This window comes from Lates calcarifer, linkage group LG3, assembly GCF_001640805.2.
Source record: "Lates calcarifer isolate ASB-BC8 linkage group LG3, TLL_Latcal_v3, whole genome shotgun sequence".
Taxonomy (NCBI): Eukaryota; Metazoa; Chordata; class Actinopteri; family Centropomidae; genus Lates; species Lates calcarifer.
Window position 1 is genome coordinate 17702082 of NC_066835.1, and position 21527 is coordinate 17723608.

At 42.4% G+C, this 21527-nt stretch overlaps 1 protein-coding gene across 1 annotated transcript in view; it reads left to right on the forward strand.

Moving 5' to 3' along the window:
* hivep1 (HIVEP zinc finger 1) overlaps window positions 1-21527 on the forward strand; it is a 54700-nt gene that overhangs the window by 20321 nt on the left and 12852 nt on the right.

The following is a 21527-nucleotide window of genomic DNA, read 5'->3' on the forward strand; positions in this document are numbered from 1 at the left end:
GTTTTTTTTTTCCCCGTGTGCAGGGCATGACTAACAGTGAGTCTCAGCACAGTGTACAGGTGTTTGCTGCAGTTCAGTCGTTGTGTGTCTGATGGTGTGGGTGTGTGTTAGTGTGTTACAATCAGTTAGGAGAGAAACAACATCCTCGTTGAAAACCACAATACAGTTGCTTTAGAAAGTATTCAGACCCCACTCACTTTCTGCACATTTAATTTAATTATAAACAGATAAAACTCCTGTCAGTCTACATCCAATAATTGTGAAATTATTCAGACTCTGCTCCACATTGTGGTCATGTTTATCCTCTTTGCTTTAATTATCCTTGAGATGTGTCGAGAACGAAGTGTCTGACAACATTTTGAACAGAGACAGACCATTTTATTAAAGAGTGAGATCCTCCGTCTATATATCACTACCAGACTCCATTGACAAAAACAGCATGGGCATTTTATAGACGGCTAATGGATTAATCGAGAAAGTAATCAGCAGATCAATCGATAATAGATATAAGCAACCCAAGAAAACAGCAAACCTTCACGTTAGAAGCTGAAAGCTTGGCATTCTTGCCTATTTAATTAACTGAAATGATTAATCACTTAGCAGAAACTGACTAATCGATGAATTGACTAATTATTAATCAGCTGCACAACACGACATAAATATCACGACACATCAAATCATCCTCTTCTTTAACAATAATAATAATAATTATGATTCGCAGTCGTACTCAGCAGCTGATGTGGAGGTGGAGTTGCGTTCACTAACTCCACAGATTATTTGTCTTTCACTGGCTTCTCCTCTTAGCACCTTCGTTAGTCTCACGGTTGCACGTCGCCTCCTTGCTCGCCCTACACAGATAGGATCAATGCACTGAACGGATAGATGAGTATTTATAGCCTGTGCGGGGGCGTGGGAGGTTGTACGCCACAAGTAGGTTAGCGGCTAATCTGATGTTGACAGAGTGTATGAGAGGGAGTTACGCGTATGGAGGAATTAGGGACCTGAGCCTCCATCCTGCTTTGTTTTGCTTTTTCATAGAGAGAGGGAGCACTGCTACTCAGCCCGGGGAAGTCATTGCTCAGGCAGGCAGGGAGGGCTTTCCCTGATTTAGAGTAGGGATTTAAAAAAAAAAGAAAAAGGAAGGAGAGGAAAGGAGGGAGGGAGGGAGGGAGAGAAGGAACACGAAGGCAGGCAGGGAGGAGAAAGAAGCGTGGTTGCTACACTGACAAACCAGTGAAGAAGTGAAAGCACAGAGACACAGCTGTGCGTTGAGGACAGACGGCAGCCAGACGCTCGGCTTTTCCACTCTGCAGTGGCATTTCACTTTACTCCCCTTTTTTTCTTTCTCATTTTTTCTTTCTTTTCTTTTTTTTTTTTTTGGTTTTCGTGGGAGGCAGAGGAATGTCAGTTCCTGCGGGTTATTGGTTGGGAAAGTGTCTGCTGTCTGGGTCGGGAATGTCAGGTGTTCCCCCGTAAGCGAGTCTGAATCCAGGGGGGAAAAACCAGCCGCCAGCAGCAGCAGCCGGCTACTCTCAGAGAAAGTGTCGACTTTCTTTGCTTCACTTCTCCCTCCTAACAGGTATTGTGCAGAGCTGCGAGAGCTCGTCTTTGTGCTGATCAGTCTGTGTTTTACTCCTTGCTGCAGGCTTTTTCTATGTGGACTCAGTTCCATTGTCTGCCCATCTCTTTCTCCTCTTTCCTTTTTCTCCTTCTGTTATCACTTCTCATTTTGCTCAAGTTTCTAATGGTTTCCCTGCTCACCTCTGTGTTTTTACTGTTGTTTTATGGCAGAAATTCATTTAAATTTCTTATTTTTAAGGCTGCAGCTGAAGATCATTGCCATTATTGATCCACCTGTCAATTATTTTCTGAATTAGCTGGTGTATAAATTCAGATAGTGATAAGAGGAAATGTCCAAGAAGATGACGTCTTCTTATTGCTCTTTATTTATTTATTTATTTATTTTGTCCAAATGGTCCAAAACTTAAAGCTGTTCAAGGCAGATTATTTGTATTGCATGTTTAAACAAATGCTGTGCATAAACGAGACATAGAAATTATTAAAATATACGAGAAACACAAAGAAATCTAACAGAAGCACATAAATTTAAGCAGGAAAAAGCAGGAAATCCTCATATTTGAGAAGCTACTGCTGTGAAATGTTTGGCATTTTCTGCTTCAGGAGTGATTTAAATGATGAATAGATGATGAATCAGCTAATCAGCTACATTTTGAATTCAACAGAAAAGAAGCTGAAGTTTTTTCACCAGTAAAATTAAATTATTTTATTCTACACCAGCGGACAGTTTCGTCCATTGTCTTTCCTATTTCTCCTCTGAGTCTCAACAATCTCGGTCAAGGGGTTAATGGCTCCGACGGCAGCTCTCTGACCCCCCCGGCTTAGCGTCCCCGATGCCCGTCCGCGGCGGCGGTGGCTACATGTTCGTCCTCTTCCTCAGCAGCTGACGTACAACATGAGCAGGGAGGACAGGATAAGCCTGCAGCTAGAGGGAGGGAGGGGAGGAGGGGAGGAGGGGGGAGGGAGCTGGAGGTATTATGCAACAGCATCGGGTCCAGAGATAGAGCAGAGCTGAACTTAGACACTTCTGACTTCTTCTTCTTCCACACACTATGAGATCATCAGGCTCACTTAGCTCCACCCTCCCTCCCCCCACTGGGAGCCTTCATGTAAGAATAGATGCACCTATTATAGAGTAGAAACACCATGAGGTCGGCTCTGACTGCTGGTGCCTGCACTCCCGACTTCCTTTTTGTCTTTTCTGGCTGTAATTTCATTACACTCTTACTTTTTTTCACCTCATTAGCTCTCGTGGAAACATCGACCTCGTCTGCGGCCTCCTCTGTTAATCCTCCACTGTCACAGGATTTCCTCTTTGCCACATTTACTCATTAAGGGTGTTTCCACTCACCTGTTTTTATGAACATTAAGAGTGGAAAAAAAAACAAGAGTCAAAATGTCACATGTTTTTATGCCTCGCTGAGGTGGAAAACGTTGGAAAAAAAATGTGATAAAATGTGGTGGAAACAGACTTAGTGAATAAATCATGTGAATTAAACGCTGATCACATCGTTTTCCATTATCTGAGGTTTAACCGCCGCTCTTTTAGTTGCGTCATCTCGTTGCACCTTCTTCTTCTTTGGTGACCCGACTGGAGAATTCGCACCACAAACTCACACAGAAATATACATTAATTCGTTGTATTTTGATGATTTTCTGGACTTTTTTTTTTAGTTTAGACGGATATTGGACGAAGTTTATAAATCTGTAACTGTTTTGGTAAGCCATTAGTCGTTGAAGGTATTTATCCTGAAAAAATGCCAAAAAATGCTATGGTTCCAGCCGAATATCCAGCAGGTGAAATGATGAGGTGAGCTTCTTGTCTCTTAAGTTCAAAAGGTAAAGCAGGTAGCACTGAAACTATTAGTCAATTAGATGACAGACAGAGTATTAAATCTGCAATTGTTTTGATAATTGATTAATAATTTGTTATTTTTTAAGTAACGTTCGATGGTTCCAGCTTCTTGAGTGTGACAGCTGCTGCCTACGTTGACGTAAATGTAAAATATTTGGGTTTGCTGAGTGGTTTGAAGGAGGCATCTTTGAGCTCTAGAAAGTTCTGGTGAATGTTTTATTTGCCAAACAAGAAAATAATTGTGAGAATAACAGTTTGGTTTCATAAGACTCAGACATGATGTTGTTACCATGTCCTCGTACTGTTTTTAAACTGTGATGTGATAGAAACGGAGGAGAGAGGAGTGGGCAGTGGAGGGCTGGAGGCAGGGAGAGGAGGGAGAAAATGGGGGAGTAAAAGAGGGTGAGGATGGTGGAGAGACAGGCAGAGAGGAGGGAGGAGAAGATGGGGGGCTGAGGATTGAGAAAAATATCAGGAGGAGGAGGAGGAAGAGGAGGAGGAAGATAAAGAGACAGTGAGGGAACACCGTGTCTCTCGCGCTCGGCGTCGTTATGTAACGTTACCTCCTGCCTACTGCTGATGGCAGAGGAAAGCACAGGGTAACAGCAGTGAATGGCTCGGAGGTGGGCGGCAACAACAACAACAACACCACAGAAGAAGAAGAAGCGGTGGCGGCAGCCATGTCGGTGATATCAAAGGTCAAAAAAATAGATGCTTTTATCTCAGTGTAACTCCCAGAATCCAGCCTGCTGCGGTCCAGAATCAGACACATGCCTGAAATAATACGTCATAGATTTATTGATTTATTTATTGAGCAGATAATCAGTAGATTTCTTGATGCTTAAAATCATTGTTAGTTGCAGCTGTAATATGACGATTTCGAAGCCTCACACACGGTTTTTGGACCACGCTGACCTCTGCACAGTCAGTAAAAACAACCTGCACTGAAAAAAAAAATCACCTGTTTGCATTGGTTTTTCACAGTTTAAGCTCCTCAAAAGGTTAATTTCCTGCCACTGGTGCTTAACGCTTCACTGCTCTGACGTACACAGGGGCTGTGTGTTGCGGCCACCGTCGAGACATGTCCCTCTGTGTGTTTACACGCAGGACCAGTCATGTATGTGCGAGAAGCGCATATGTTGCTAAATGAGCTATAAAAGCAGATGGGTTGTCTGGCGGCATCCGCTGAGAGAGAAACCAGAGAGAGAGCGAGCCTCGGAGCAGCTGCAGGAGAGGCCTGTGGGAGCTCCACAGAGCCAGGGCCACCGGTCTCTCCGGGGCGAGCCGACGGCACACTGTAACAACACACTGTAACAACACACTGCATGACAGACACACACTGATATGTGTGTGAAAGGCTGCCTTTGAAAACACAGCAGCCATGTTGGATTACATCACTCATCAGTTTCAGCAAAATCCAACCCGTGAAAGCTTCATTTGTGACTTCTGATTTGATAGTTTTGCCTCGTGATTGTGTTTGTGTTTCCTGTCAGTCAGTGTGATGTGGTGTTGTCTTCTTGAGCTTTAAGTGTTTGTAAGTGGCTCTCATCGACCGAGCTCTTATGTCATTTTCAAAGCAACATCCAGGTAATTAAGTAGGTAAATAAGGGGTTTTTCCTTCTTTAAAACATCAAAAAAATATAGGAGGATTAACAAATGTGCAAAGTGAATAAGTTCAAAGTGATACATGGAGCACCAGAGACACACCTGCAACATATTCAGGTGTTTTAATTTGATGAATTGAGCCTTTTATTGAGCAAAAACACAAACATTAGCTGCTTCTAGCTTCTCTCCTCTGTCACTTTGGGGCTTTGGGAAATTCAGCTGTTCCTGGTCTCTCTCTCTCTTCTCCTTCTCTTTCTCCCCCTTCTCCCCCATTTCTCTCCTCTCAGCCCAGCCGGTCGAGGCAGACAGTCGCCCACCCCCCGAGTCCAAATCTGCTCGAGGTTTCTTCTGGTTTTTTCCGTCTCCGCTGCAGCGAAGTTCTCCACCTTACTGTGTAACGTACCTGGAGATAAAATATGTTCTCTATATCGGTCAAATCAAATAAAACTGATTAGGAACTGAGATTAACATTCTTCAGAATTTTCTACTTTTCAATGATTAAATTAAAAAAAGCGGGTTAATTGATAATGAAGAAGATAAAGGCCACTAAATACTATGTCAGAACTGAGCTAGGGAACTGAGCTACAAATAATGATTATTTTCATTATTTTGTCTAAAAAATATCAGAAAATAATGAAAAATAACTAAGCCAAATATATTTAAGTTTACAGTATTTTAAAGCAAAAGAAAAACAACAAATCTTAAAAATAATTGATAGGTTCACTTATCGATTAACAGTCACAGCCCTACATTGTGCCCATTGTGAAAAAAAGGGATGTGTTTAAATTGAATCATAATGTGTTTTGTGTCGTTAACATGTCTCACATGTACAACACTTAGAGCAATCAAAACAGCCCTCATTAACATCTCAGCTCCTCCCCTGAGGCCGAGCGGGAGGCAGCGGATGGAGGCGAGTGATGGTTGAGAGCCGAGTCTTGTTTTGCAATCAACACAGCGAGGAGGAGGAGGGGGGGGGGGAGGAGAGGGGAGAGAATAGGTGAGAGCGAGCCAGGAATCAGTATCTGAGCCCTGAGCAGGATCTGACTGCTGTTTTGTAACATGATCAATGACCTCGCGTTGATTCAGATCCTCGTTTCCTGTGCTCTGCCTTTTGTTACACCCTCCCTCTGCCTCATGAGCTCCAGATCTAATTAAGAGTCATCGTCTCCCTTTTTCCTAGAAGGCTCGGCTTGGCTGTAATAGTCTCTGCTCCCGCAGCGAGCGTGGCGCTGTGATTAGATTCAGAGATACGAAAGCCAACATCTGTCAACTGGATGAAACTCATTGGCCGTTGGTCGGTGTCGTGTTGAAATTCCTCTGATCAGGTCGTGTGGAGGCTTCAGAGGAATCTCTGAACGTTTCCCCAGAAATGGCCGTCAACATTTGGCAGGGGTGGAAGAAGAATTCAGGTCCTTTACCTGAGTAAAAGTACCAATGTTCCTACCAAATTAAAAGCACCAATGTATCAGTTAAATGCACATTAAGTATCATCAAAAATATACTTAATGTGCATTTAACTGATACAATCAAAAATCATAAACCCCGAACTTTCTGGGGACAAACTCCAACCGTTAGATCTGGGAGAAGTCATGTTGTTTGCATTAATTGGGCTCAGGGTGCTGCACCTGAGCCTTATGATGTCAGGGAATCATTAACGCTGATGTCTCATCGTGTGAGCAGCGTTTTACTGTTGTAGTGAATGTTCTCCAACTCAGAGGGTCACAAGATAAAATCTGAACGGCCGTGAGATGATTCATTGGAGAGGAGGAGAAGAACAAAGAAAGCTCTGCTACAAAAATCTGTTTTCATTTTTCTGAATTTTGCTCTTGTCTTTGCTTTTTGTGAAATATTGGATAATTTGAACCTAAATGAAATGAAACCATGTGAGAAGTTAAGAGGGGAAATGTCTGCTAATGACTCAGGGACACAAAATATGTAACGGGGGCCCAGATTTTCTGTTTTTCTTTGTAAAGCCTTACATATTTACGTCTGCAGTGTAAATGGAAATACACAAATTTGGAGTGAATGTTCTTATTGGTACTTGAAACTGTAGTTTTGCTTCTGATAAAAGCTGAATCTGAATGTGGCCTTTTGTCTGCGTCTGAATTACATTTTTCCTCTGATCATGACTGTGTTGGTATTAAAAGTTTTGAGATGAAGTGAAGTGAGAGGAAGGTCACGATGGGAGCAGCTTGAACAGAGTTTAAAAAAAAAACAAAACTGAACTGCGACTGAGTTTTGTTATTCATCAGCCCCTCTCCTCATGCGGTTTTGGATTGGTTTCGGTTTGGTATTCAGAGTATGAAGGGGTCAGCGTGGGCGGCTGGTTGTATGCAGAGAGGACAGGAACGTTCTCTGGCAACAAATGCAGCTCGATTCACGACTGTTGTGAAGCTGAATGAGTGTGTCTGTTTGTACGTGTGTTGTGTTTGCAGACATCTTTAACCTAATGGACACACACACAGAGGGCAGGGTATTAGAGGTTACTAGCTGGATTACCTCATTCAGGACCTGCTGCATTATCACCAGCTCAGCTGTCATTAACTCAGATGTTCCCACAGGGATGAGGCGCCGTGTCCTCCACTGCCTCTCCTCGCTTTCTACAAACTGACACTGGGGTTGTGTGTTTTTTTTTGTAGCCCTCTCCAGGTCTTTTTTTCTTAAAAAAAACAGCCAGAGTGAGTCACTGCTTATTTTTGTTTTCAGTTCCCCGACACCGACTTTACGCCGCTGCTTTGGCCTGGGCCTAATTACAGAGTGCGATGTTGACCCTGGAGTTTTTTTTATCTTCGGTGCCCCGGCAATGACTCTGCAAAAAAGTGCCTGGTCACTGTGTTTGTTGTCCCCAGCCTGCGCAAATATTATCCAATTTTCTGAACCTCTTTTTTGCGGCCAGAGTGTAAAACCCTCAGAATTCCCCGTAATGACTAATCCAAAAATAAATCACTGGGAGCTTCCTCCTTTTTTTCAGTATCGTGAGGTTAAATGTACAAAGCGAGCGTCACTCTTGTGTCATTTAACACCCGGTTAGTGATGTTTATCTAACGCAGCAGGCTGAGTGTGGGGTTCTCGGCCCTGTCTGCCCCGAGCAGGGTGAATCCCCCCCTCCACCACCACCACTGCCGCCTCCACCTCCGGGCTTCCTTTTTAAAAGCTCTCAGTGAGGCCTCCCACTGGCCCCTGCAGCTTTATCTCAGCCTGTCAGTGTCAACATCGTCCTGTCAGTCAGTCGCTGTTTACAAGGCAGCTCTGCTGCTCGTGTTTTGAGAGGTACAATTTAATATTGACTTGAAAAAAAAAAAAAAACTCTCAAGATCCTGCAGTTTTCCCAGCCACTTCCAGACTCTTGGTTTTGCGCCCACACGCAGCCTTGCATGTCTCTCTTTTTGGAGTTAAGAAGAAAAACAACATTGCTGCTGGGTGTCTCTGGTTTTTCTCCATGGATTCCCTCAGTTAAGATAAAGAACAGCAGTGGTTTGCTGTTTTTAAGACAAAGCGTAGTTTACACAGGATATTTAATGTGTTTTACATCAAATTCTGATCAAATCAAATGTAACTTTTTTATCCAAACATGGAAATCTGTTTGTAGGAGATGCAAAAAATACAAACGACAAGAAACATTAATCTGCTGAGGGACGAAAGTCTCTGTTCTTACCTCAAATCTGGTCTTAGTATGATTCATGGTGTGTCGTGGCCGACTGTGGTCCGCTATCTCACTTTACTTATTTTTTGTCAGAAAATAACAAAAAAAAGACAAATTTTATTTCCCATAGGCCCCAAAAAACTAAAAATATCGAGTTTACTGTCAAATATTACAAAGAAAATCATCAAAATGTCACATTTTAGAAACTGGAATCAGTCACTGTTTAGTATTTAATGATTAATTGTTACTGATTAATTTCCTGTCCTGTTTAATAATGCAATTAAATGACTGATTGATTGAACTTCTCAGTGAAGTAGCAGACATCTTGTGTCCAGTAGTTTAACACAAGTAGATAGATAGTAGATAAAGAGAAATAATATTAGACACAAATTATAACAATATATACAGAAGATCTTTTAATATTTTTAACACAACAGTCTAACTTTTTAATTTAAATCATAACGAGAAGAGAAAATGACCAGAGATTGAGACTAAAAACGTGTCTGAAGTGTCAAAAAGCAAAGTGAAACTAAAGCCGTTAACATGCAACCTCACTGTTAAAAAGGAAGTGAGACAGAAGCTGCAGGATTGGAGCTGGAGGTTCGAACGGTAACGTTGTTCCTCGGGGTAAAACACCTCCAAGTCGTCCTCACCCGGTGAGCAAGCTGTTGGGCAACCAGCAGCTGGCAGGGCACGTTCAATTCCTCCCCCTCCCAACACAAACAGAAAGAGGGAGGGAGGCCAAGAGTAGGATCCCCTGAGGGAGCCAAAACCGGTTTAAGTGACGTCACCCGGGCCTGCTCTGTTTGGGCAGGCCCTCCCCTCCTCCTCCCCCCTCCCTCCTCCCCTCTCCTCTCTCTTCCTGGGCCTTACAGGAATTCCCCTCCTCGTCACATTATTCTGAGGAAACCGCTGGCTACGCCCCACACCGCTGCACAGCCACAGCTGATAGGGTGGAAACACAGACTTGTGACTGCCTGTGTTGACACAGGAGTGTGTGTTAGTGTGTGTGTGCGTTTGTGTGCACTTGTTGTTCTTTCTGCAGTTGCCTTTTGTTCGCAAAAACAAAAAGAGTCACTGAGTGTTTGTTCCATGAAACATCAGCAGAGTCCCGGGTAAGAAGTGAACATTTTGTCCTATAGAGACTAACCAGCAAACACACAGAGAAACGTTGTGTTATTTTGTCTTATGAAGTGTGTGTGTGTGTGTGTGTGTGTGTGTGCGTGAGCTTCTTGTCAGTGTGAAGAGGCACAGACAGGAAGTAGTCCGTGTGTTGTCACTCATGCCATGGCGCCACGGTAACCAACAACAACAACTGGGCAGTGGGACGGTCGAGCCCGAGGTGACACACTATGATTTGAAAAGCGTTGAGTTAGTTGCAGTTCAACGGAAAGCAGCGCTGCTTTCAGTTTTGATTGACAGGCGCCTGCAGGAGACCAGGCAGCTCTATAGAAAACAGACAGATGTGTAAGTCCTGATTTTAATTTGTCTTGATGTTTGAATAGTTAATTTTTACTGTGAAGCTCTCGTGTCTTAGCGACTGTGTGACCTGCAAACTCCTACAGATGTTTTGTTAGGTGCTTAACTTTTGTGCATAGAGGCAAGAAAACCAGGGCAAAGTGTTTGTTAATTAACATTATAGCTGCAGCTAACAAGACTTTTCAAGTGTTTTCTTAATTATTTGATTAAATATTTTGGTATATGAAGAATGAGAAAATAGTGGAAGCTGCTTTTGACATCCTGTGGGGAAAAAGGTTAGCTTAGCTTAGCATAAAGACTGGAAAACTGTTAGCTCACTGGTCTTGTTTGTTTAATCTGGACAGTGATTGTTTTCTTTTCTATTGCTAATGTGTCTAACTACTTTCTCTTCCCGATCAAGAAAAAGTCAGACAAACAAATGAAATATAACAACTTTTTCAACCTTTGAACAGAGCTGTGCTAACTGTTTCCAGTCTTTATGCTAAGCTAAGCTAACCAGCTGTTGGCTGTTGCTTCATATTTAACATTCAGACTTGAGCATGACGTCAATCTTCTCATAAGAAAGTGAACAAATGTCCAACCGTTCCTTTTAAAAATGCTTGTGTTTAGATATTCAGTTAAATTTAGACACTTCTTCTTAAAAACAAAAGTTGGCTTTAGTCTCACCACAGGGTTCACTCAGCAGCTTTTGATCATATCACATGATCTTCATCAGCAGAGGAGGTTTGCCCAGTTGTCATAGTGTAGCATTTTTTAATCTCATTAAATTCCCTTAATCCTTATTGTTTATTTTACACCTGCCTTGTTATTGTCCTCTGGAGCAGGTCGTTGTGCTGTTGACACTGCTGAGGCATATTAAGCAACTTTAATAGAGTGTTCAAGCCGCAGTAATAAACAAATAAAATAGTTTAAAATAAGGAGCAAAACATGGATTTAACTTCTTCTCCTCCATGTTGGCTGTGACTGAAAGCTCCAGAAAAACTACTAAATGGAGTCTGTGATTCTTAAATAAGGGGCTGAAACCAGCGGTGAATACAAAGTAAATCTATACTTTCCTGTCAGTATATTATGGTTTAATCAACCGTCTCACGATGATGACAAAACATTTTAAAGGTCCTTTAAAGTCTGGCTTGTATGTGAACCACCGCCACCTGGGCTTCTTCCTCCTCGGCTGACGCACAGAGTGTCTTTGCACAATGTGTTTTCACACTGAAACGAATGAAACGTGCTTCCTGTCCCATGAGCGTCCTTTGACGACACACCAGCCGCCAGTCGCTGAGCTGTTACTTTTTTATTTGGGAGGGGGGGGTTGGGGTTATTGAAGACTGACTGGATGGAGTTTGATGTGCGGTTTGTTTTAGTTGCAGGTTTTTTTTCCCCTCCGCAGAGAAAGAAGTGGGTGTTTGTGTACAGTCAGGGGCTCGCTGCTGAATCTCAATGACTGTTTCACGTCTTATCTGAAACATTTAGACTCAAACCAAAAGTGAAGAAGTTGCTCTGATGTCTTTTTATAGAACAGCAGCTTCAGTATCAGAGCTGAGATGATTAGTTGATTATTAACTGCCCACAAACCCTCTGTAGTTCCACTTTCTCAAATGTCAGGACTCACTCAAGTCAGAGTTTCAGAGTGCTTTACTTTTCCATTTCACTCTACTTTCTACTTCTGCTTCACAATATTTCAGAAGAGCATGTTCTACTTTATACTCCACTGTATTCATTTAATTAAGTCATAGATTAATATTTTACATATAAAACATATGAGGGGCTCTTAAAATATTGAAACTACCCACAGTATGTACATTTTGAGCTGAAATGATTAGTTAGTTAATTGATTAATCAAGTATAAATCATCAGAAAATAAATCTCCAACTGTTTTAATTTAATTTTTCATAAAAACAGACAAAACATTTTACAGTTTTAGCTCCTCAAATGTGATGATCTGCTGTTTATCTTTGTCTTAAACCACAGTAAACTGAACTAAACTTATAGTTTGTAATAATTAATTCATCCATAATGGAAAATAATCATTAGTTACAACTGACTACTACAGTAAAATAATGCTTACACATTAATACTATGTAATATATAATAGTATAACTATCACAGGGGCCATTTTATGCATTTTATTTTCTGCATTAAATACTTTTGGTACTTAAAGTACATTTTCCTGCGTATACTCTCATACTTTTAGGTAACAGTTTTAATGCAGACTTTTAGTTGTAATGGAGTATTTTTACCAGAGTAGTATTGGTACTTGAATACTTCCTCCACCACTGGTGAGGATTTACTGCTTTTCTCTGGGTTTTGGACTCTTGATCAAACAAAACCAGACATGTGAACATGTCACTGAGTTTCTTAATAGATTAGATCAGTGTTTCTGAACTCTTTCAGCTTCTGATCCTTTAAACCAGGGGTCAGTGATCAGGTTCAATCGTCGTCAGTCACAGTTTGTATGTTTGAATGTGTTTTCTCTACTTTTATTTCATGTGAGAATGAAATTTAGGGTAAAAACTGTTACAGCTGCTTATAACTCAAACCAGGAGGCTCCAGATGTAACGCAGGTTATCAGCGTTCACTCAACAGTGAGTGTGCTCCATTTATGGCTGTTCAACATCGTATGTATTGGAATTTATATGATCCTTACGCTTATATTGTTTTATAGTTTTATATTATCTGCCACAGCTTTAAAACAAACCAGTGTCTGCTGGTTGTGGCCTGCTCTGATTGGTTTAAATGCTGAAATGACCCAGTAACATGTAAGAAAAGAGGTTAAGATCAGAGGAAAGTTTTAGTTGAAAACAGCCAAGGGATGAATCGATAATCTAAATAATCATTAGCTAGAGTTTCTGTCCACTGTGATTTCTTTTACTACGTCCTAAAACAGGCGTCACAGGCCTTCGAGGGGAAGGAAATCATTATTTTCTGTTTCTTGGCTCCGAGTCTCTGCATCGTGTTTGGAAGTCTGGTTCTTCCTCGTCTATTTTGGTGCAGGCAGGCAGATTTTTTTGGGGGGTGGGGGTTAAACATGTGCCTGGTCTGAAAAAGATGGAAGAGGTAATATTCACATTCACGTTCATCTCCGCCTGCGCTATTAAACCCCCACGTACACACACAGGAACACACACTTTTCTACCCACCCGGTAGATTTCTCGTTATATCAATTTTTCACAAGGGTGCCCACGCAGTCCCAATAATCAGTGGCCTCCAGTCTGCTGCTGCTTCTTCCACCTACAGCTTCCTGCGGGGGCAGCAGTACTGTACAGATACCGCACCAAACCACTGTCTTTGTCTGTGTGTGTGATCAATATTTCATCTGTTGACTGCAGCTTCGTCACGAGTTATTGGGGAGGATGGAGCGATTAACTTTTCCTCTAATTGTTGTTAATATAGAGAATGAGACGGGTAACTTGGACAGGTAAATCCTCGTCTCTGCCCCTCTCAACCTTTACAGCCGTATATTATTAAAAGCTGCTCGCCTGAAGCTCCAGTTAATGCCGTATTTTTTAACCCCTGCCTGCCCCGGCTCTGCCGTTTCTCGTTCAGCTGTTTCTTGCCGCATATAAACAACCTCTGGAGGGTGAAGCTCGGCCGATCGCCTCCCTCCCTCGTGAGATGTTTAGCAGTCAGAGGCTGATGTCCAGGCTGCAGAGAGAGCAGGACTCACCTCACTTCCTTCACCTGTCTCTCTCTCCACCTGTATTTAGAGCTGGGTGTTATTTTTTAATGCTTTTCTAGTCATGTTTCATTCAGAAAAACAATTTAAAGTTCAGTTTTGTCTGAACTTGAGCGGCTATATTACAATTTGTCAATAAAATACAGTCGAATATTGGCTCATTTCTAATCTGACAAGCTGCTCAGTGCTTGTCTTCAATGCTTGGACTGATTAACTGATTCATTGAACGGCATATTATTAATCTTTAACTATTCTGATATTTGATTAATAGTTTCCGGCTTCTTCAGTGTGAGGATTTGCTGCTTTTGTCTGTTTTTTTTAAACTTTGTAAACTGAATATCTTTTGGTTTTAGAGCATTGGAGAAGATATCATCCTGAGTCTCAGGAAATTTTAACATGTATGTTTTTAGATTGTTCATTAGTTTCTGACCTTTTATAAATCAAACATTTCTATGTTACATGGCACATAATTAATCCCCTGTTATTCTGATAAGCGATTAAGAGTTTCCAGCTTCTTAAGTGTAAAGATTTGCTGCTTTTGTCTGTTTTATATCTTTGTAAACTGAATATCTAGGACATCATCTTGGATTTTAGGTCATTTTAATGAACATTTTTCGTGTTTTTCAGATGCTTTATGAATCAAACATTTCATCAGTTAAATGAGAAAATGATCAGCACATTAATATGAAGATGACAAGAGAGGAAATGAATCTCTTCAGCCCTAAAAAGACACTAGAGTTGGCAAAGTGTTGATTTAAATCAGGAACTCAGATTAAAGAATAAGTAAACAGGATTATGAATCAGTGCCAGTTCTCTGTGCTATAGACTAGAGCTGTGCCAGATTATTTTTTAATTAACTGAGTGATAGTTTAGTCAATAAAATATTGAAAAACAAGTCCAGTGGGGACGGTCAACCACACTCCAAAACCCAACGATATTTAATTTACAAATGTTAAGATATTTTCTTTTATAAAACATTTGTTGACAGTTGCTTTTCTGTGAGTTTATTAATTGTTTAAGCATTAATGAAGTATTAAAACTCACTCTGAATCTCCTCATCCTCCTCTCGATCTCTGTCCTTTTATGTCGATTAGACTCGACAGAGTGAACCACTCCGGCTCTCAGCAGTCCGGCTAACGTGAGGCTGCAGGGTAATGGGACACACTCGGTTTGTTGTGGTGAGTGTGTGAAAGTGTGTGTGTGTGTGTGTGTGTGTGTGTGTGTGGGGATTCCTCTGCTCTGCATCATTGTCCCTCTACGATCGCCAAGGGAGAAATCAGTGCACTTCCTGTAGCTCTCTCTGTTGTGAGTGTTTCAGTCTCAGCTCAGACCGGTTCATTGTCCCCTTGAGGTCTCCGGGAGTCTCTTTTGCACCTGGGCGTGTCTGTGTGGAGATAAAGAAATGTGTCAGCCGCCGACAGGAAACCTCACGGCCTCCTGCTTATTGCACAGGTTAGCTGCTGAGCACTGAAAAAAAAAAAAAACACCACGGCGTCTCCTCCTGCAGGGGCCGGAGGAGGAGAGCGAGAGGAGATAAAGATTTACAGACTCTCCCTTAAAGGTGATGGGGGAACTCTGCGACGCTTATGTTATCTCCCAGCTGTTGTTATGACTGTCAGAGGAGGAGCCGTCCCTGTTTAATAATAGCTTTATTCTCACATGAGGCCTGATTGGGTTCAGTGTCAATGAAAAAAAAATTATTGCCTCTACATCTGTTATATAAAACTGTAATTACATGAAAGAACAAATTGGGTGTTTATCAAAGTTAACACAGCTCAGGATTTGGCTACAGATCATTTTCTTTCCTACAGCTGGTGTAGCTGGCAGAGCTCTCAGCCTCTCTGTCTATTTATCCTCCTCTGATGAGTTAAATTTAAAACACTGCTAGGGAAAGACATGTGAGGCTGCAGCTAATTATTTGTATTAATCTGCCAAGCGCCCAGTCGATTAATCAATAATTTGGTTTATAAAATGTCAAAAAATGTTTTTAAAAAATGGCCCATCGCCGTTTCTTGTCATCTTCAGTTGCTTATTTTGTCAGAAAAACACTGAAAACATTGAATTTCATCAAATAAGATGAATTAGAGAAGAGTCGCCACAGTTTAGAGGCTGAACAAGCAGATATTTGGTGTTTTTGCTTAAAAAATAATTAAAATAATGAATAGTTTTATCAAAAGAAGAATTTTCTGTTAGTTAACTAATCACTGACTTGCTTTTTGAGCTGTAATATCAAATATATAATCCTATCTCTATTTTATCTCTTTTTACAGAGATGGAAAATGTCCATGTTCATGACTTAGCTAAGAATGAATCAATCAGTTGATCGCCTGGTCGAGGAAATCATAAAGTTGCCAGAGCCTGATCTGTCTTCACTTTGCTTGTTTTGTCTGAGCAACAGCAACAGAGATTCAGTTAACTGTTATATAAGCCGAAGAAAATCAGGAAATCTTCATATTTTAGAGGCTGAACAAGCAGATTTTTGGCGTTTTTGGTTGAAAACGAACAAAAGTATTAACTTCACAATCACGTTAGTCAAAGAAAATCAGCAAATCCGAGATGTTTGGTATTTCATCTTGAAAAATGACGCAAACAATCAATAAACGATCAAAACGCTGCAGTCGATTAATTCTCTGTCGATCAACTCACAGTTCTCTGTTTCTCGTCTGTGTTTTTGTCGACTTGGAAAACGTCCTTGTCAGTGACATCAGCCAGTGTGAGGGTGCGTTTGATGTGTGTGTGTGTTTGCACAGCCGGGTGGGTACAGCAGGCTGGTGGAGGTGCTCGAGTTACATAATCTCCATCTCCCTCCCGCACAGTGAGAGGGAAGAAGGAGGCAGCTGCCGACTCCCATCTCGTCATCTTCAGCCTGCTGAGGCTTCTCTCTCCTCCTCCTCTCCCTCTCCCATCTTTGCCTCTCCTCTCCCTACTCCACTCTCCTCCTCCTCTCTTTTCTTCTCCTGTTTTCTTCCTCCTCTTCTTCACCTTCTCTCCTCTCCTGCTGTCCTCTCCTTGTCTTCTTGTCTTTCTCTCCATCTCACCTCTTCCTCTCCTCCTCTCTTGGATTTTCTTCCTCTCCCTCACCTTCCTCAGTATTCTCCTTCTCCTATCCTCTCCTTCTCTCCCTCTCTTTTGTCTCCTTCTCCTCCTCCTCTCCTCTTCCTCTCTCTCCTCTCCCCTCTCCCTCCTCCCCTTGGCTCTCTTTACATCTTTCTCCTCCTCTCCTTCAACTTTCCTCCACTCTCTTCCTCTCCTATTTTTCCCCGTTCTCTCCCCTCTTCTTCTTCCTCCTCCTCCTCCTCCCTGGTTTTATTCTCTCCACCTGCTCTCGTCCAAACATCAGACTCATCATGAATCGTCGAATCAGCTCCGCACTGACATTAAATCCACATTAACCCTCACTCAGCCGTTCGTCCTGAAACATTAAACACGTCGTGATAAAGTCGGACTCGCCGTTCACAGATCAGCTGCAGCTCGGTGGACGCCCGTCTGCCCACACACTGTGGTCCACTGGCATCATTGTTCAGGCTTGTTGCTGGTGTACTGATGTAGTGTCGTGCATACTGATGACACCTCAACCCTCACAGATGCTGTTTCTGCAAAACAACCCGCACATCTTTGACACTCCCAGGAAAAAAAAACAACAAAAAAAACAGGCCGTTGTCATTGTTGAACGCCATGCATATGGTGGCTGACATTTGGCATGGTGAGGCCCAGCAGGGCAGGCTGTCGAGCACAAAATACGAATGTGTTACAAGCTGGTAGGAGGGGGTGTGTGGAGCCTGGTGGTTATTTATCAGCCAAGGGGGGGTGCAGGGTGGTGGTTGTATTGGGGGGTCCAACAGTAGGAAGATGCAGTTGTGCTGCAGCTCGATGTGAGCTTAAATTGATGCAAGGATGATGTGTTGTTGTAGGAAAACCCAGACGTTAGCATCGCCCTGGTTCCCTTGACAAAAAGCTAATGCCATTTTTTCATTGGTTTTTGGATTATTGCAGAAAATAACTGTACAACAGTTTGTGATACTTAAACATTTGTTCATCCAGTAATCTTCACAAACGTTATGGTGTTTGAAGCCTAAATGCAATCATCAGAAGTAAAAAGCTAATGTTAGGCTACAAATCAACTACACCACAGTCACATGACGTCAATGTCTGCCTCGTCATTTCATTTAGCTCTGAACTCTTTGAAAGAGCGAGTAGAAACACAACGAGGCTGTAAAGGTGGACTGGTGAGGAGACTGGTTTTCATGTTAAGGTTCCCCGACAACCTCTGTAGTCTCATTTAGACGCTCGTTAGCAACCACCTTTACTAAGAAAAAATCAAAAAGTGGAGTATTTTTATTTCCGACGTATTTTATGTCAGTAAAACATGAAAATGTCTTAAGCTTGTCTTAAAACCACAGACTTTATTTCAGACATTTAACCAAAAACCTGTTGACTTTGGGACGAGGGAACAGGAAGTGCTAACATGCTAACTTAACTTTTAGGGCTCATCACTGCACCACTCTGTAGCTGACGGGTTATAAACTCAACTCACATCAGGTGGGCGTCTGGATTTAAAAAAATAAACAGTGCACGTTTCCTGTGCCCAGCCTGGTGACTTCACCTCGGCCCTCGGGGCACAAGTGATCACATTTCCCACTCAACCTAGACGGAGCAGAGAGCGAGGAGGAGGAGGAGTGATCTGGAAGATGCTGGGAGGGGTGGTGGGGTGGGGTGGGTGAGTTGTCATGACAGCAACCAGCGAGGAGACTGACTCCCTCGCCCCCACAAACTCCTGCCCCCTAATTGACATGCACCCGCCCACGAGCCACTTTCACATGTACTTAGATATCACGTTGCATAGATCAAAGATCACGAGTCAGACACCTTGAGAGCGAGGGCGAATCTCAATCTGCATTTCACCGCCGTCCTGTTCCTGATGTCTTTGTCTGCAGGAAGAACCAGAAGAGGGAGAGATAACAAGACAGGCATGTAACAGCTATCAGACGTGGATCAACCTCTTGTGATTTGAGTGAGATGAAGCAGTGCTACCACATGTTTAAGTAACATCAGCAGAGTGCATTGATCCATATTTCACTGAATTATTAAAGCCAGGCAGACGTTGATCGCGCTTTTTTTACTCAGCGAGTGGCTCTGTGTGCTTTTCAGAGCCTTATAAGACTGTGACTCGTCTGCAGTTTGTACAGTAACAAGTGATCTGAAGCGATGAATATTCTCCTCTTTGTTTCAGACCACGCTTGTAAACAGTTTAGTTATAATTGGAGCCTTGTGAGTGAAACAGTTTTCTCTCCCTTCCCTTTAAATTTTGCGGCCTTGTTTCCACAACGTGCTCTGGTTTCCATCACTGGCGACGTGCAAACAATATGTGTACATTCCATTTATCCTTTTATCCAGCAGTTACAGGACAGTTACCCAGATGATGGTGGTGATGATGATGAAGGTCGGACCTCGGTAACCCCAGCAGCCATAATGAGGGAAATATGAACGACCCTGTAATCGTTCCCTGCTGTCTTAACAACCCGGGCTCTTGCGGATGGAATAAAACGCCACCCTGTCCCTTTCCACTCATTTTGGAGCTGCTGTTTCCTGGCTCTTTTTCCAAGAGCTTTGACTTCATGGGTGTCATTCAGCGTGAGGGGGTCTTGTTTGTGGCTTCTTATGTAAGAAACGCAATCCAATCTGGAATAGCTTACAACCCCGGTCTCCTTCCCTACCATACTCAATCCGCTAATAAGATTTTTGTTGGGCAGTAATCATTTATGCCTCGGGTTTTTGCCAGTGCGGTCTAACGCAAGACATATGTATCAAGCTGTGTGAATGAAAATCTACCTCCAAAGCTTCTTACCGCTTAAAATAAGCATTTATTATCTCTGATTGGTTTGCAGCAGCACAGACATTTTTACTCGAGGAAGCCGCGAGGTCGAGCCGGGAAGCTTCAGCATCCTCTTTCTCTCTGTGTGTGTTTGGAGAAACACCACGCCGGCGTTGTTGCCAGGAAAACACAGCCTATCTGTCTTCTTCTGTCGGACGGCGAGGGCGTTCACGTGGTCATTTATATGTAAATAGACCAGAGACTCTCTCTCTGTCTCTCTTTCTGTGTAAGACCTGCACATAAACAAACACTCTGCCCTCTCCTCATGTGCCTCGGTTGCTGTGTTTCTGCTGGCGGGGTGCCTTTGTTTTGCTTCACGGCAGCGCAGGGGTGGGGATGCATTATGTAATCTGTGGCGTGTGCCTGGGATATAAAGAGAGAGAGGGATGGAGAAGGGTGTGACTATAGTATCACACACACACACACACACACACACACACACACACAGATGATGATGACATAATCCACTGACCTCCTCCTCCTCCTCCTCCTCCTCCTCCTCCTCTGAGTATTCCCAGGATTGCACTCTAATTTTGGGAACCACCGAAGAACATCCTCTTTCACCCTCGATTAACGTTTGTGCAATCTAGGGCAAATTTGTTACCACTGGTCCTCGAGGGCTCGTCTTGCACTCTGATGTCATGTGGAGGGCACAGCGGGTTTTTCCATCCAGTTTACCCTCCGTGGTCATGGGAGGCAGGAACACGCTGCGGCAGCAACGCCAGACTTCTCTAGTAATCACCAGTTTTCCCCTGTAGTTACAGTCAGCATGCTGCAACTTGTACTCACATATGTAGAAAGATCATTGATTTTAACCCTTTTCAGGCAGATTTCATGTCTCTGCATGCACATATGTTTCTGTTTCCTGCTACTGCAACAAACTGATTGTCGTAGTTTACAGTAAACAATGAGCCTGTAAATTAATTTCCAAATAATCTCCTGAGAAGTTTCTTGGAAAGAAACATATAATGTGGTACTAATTATAGGGAAAATAGAAAGCGATTCCACTTCTTTTTAAAGGCTAAGGAAGCACAAACTTGAAACTAAATGAGAAACAAATACTATCAAATATTCATCAAGCTGTAAATGGAGTAGTTTCTTTAAAGGAAATTCTTCTGGAAGTCAATAATAAACTCACTTGAACTGACTAACTGAGAAAAAAATCTCTATTGTGTCTCTATTTTTCCTGTAATTAGAACCAAACTACTTGAATATTTCCAAGAAGACTTTCAAGAAACTATTAGGAAACATAGCAGAGAAACAGCCAGAAAATGTTTCACATAATAGAAAGTGAAAATAAAAATAAGGCAGAATTATAAAACAGCTGCTGCAGTAATGGGAAAAACAAACTCTTGCACTAGAGTTTACATTTTAAATATTATTTGTCCACTCTGATTTGTCTCTGTTTAAAAAAAATGAAAATTCACAGATCTGCAGGAGCAGGAAATCAGAGGGTTTATCTCCTCTCTCCCTCTCTCCTTAGCGTACGACCCGTTCACACCACGCCAAGCCGGCGTAGATAATTAACATTGATTACAGTAACACCCGGACAGCGCTGCGTCGCCTCCCACGCGTCCATACGGTTCACACAGAAACAGGTTCTTCACCTGCTGGATCGTGGGTGATGACTGCGATACAGAGGAGGAGGTCTGAAGGGGGGAGGAATTCATCTTCCCCCCCACCGGGGGAGAATATGCAGATTAATCTGTGGGTCAGATCTCGATCTGATAATAGGAATGAACCTGACATATTGACGTGTTTGCAAACTTAACCTGCGCAGCTTATTTCTATAAGTGGGTGTGCTTTTAATGGCTGTGTTATT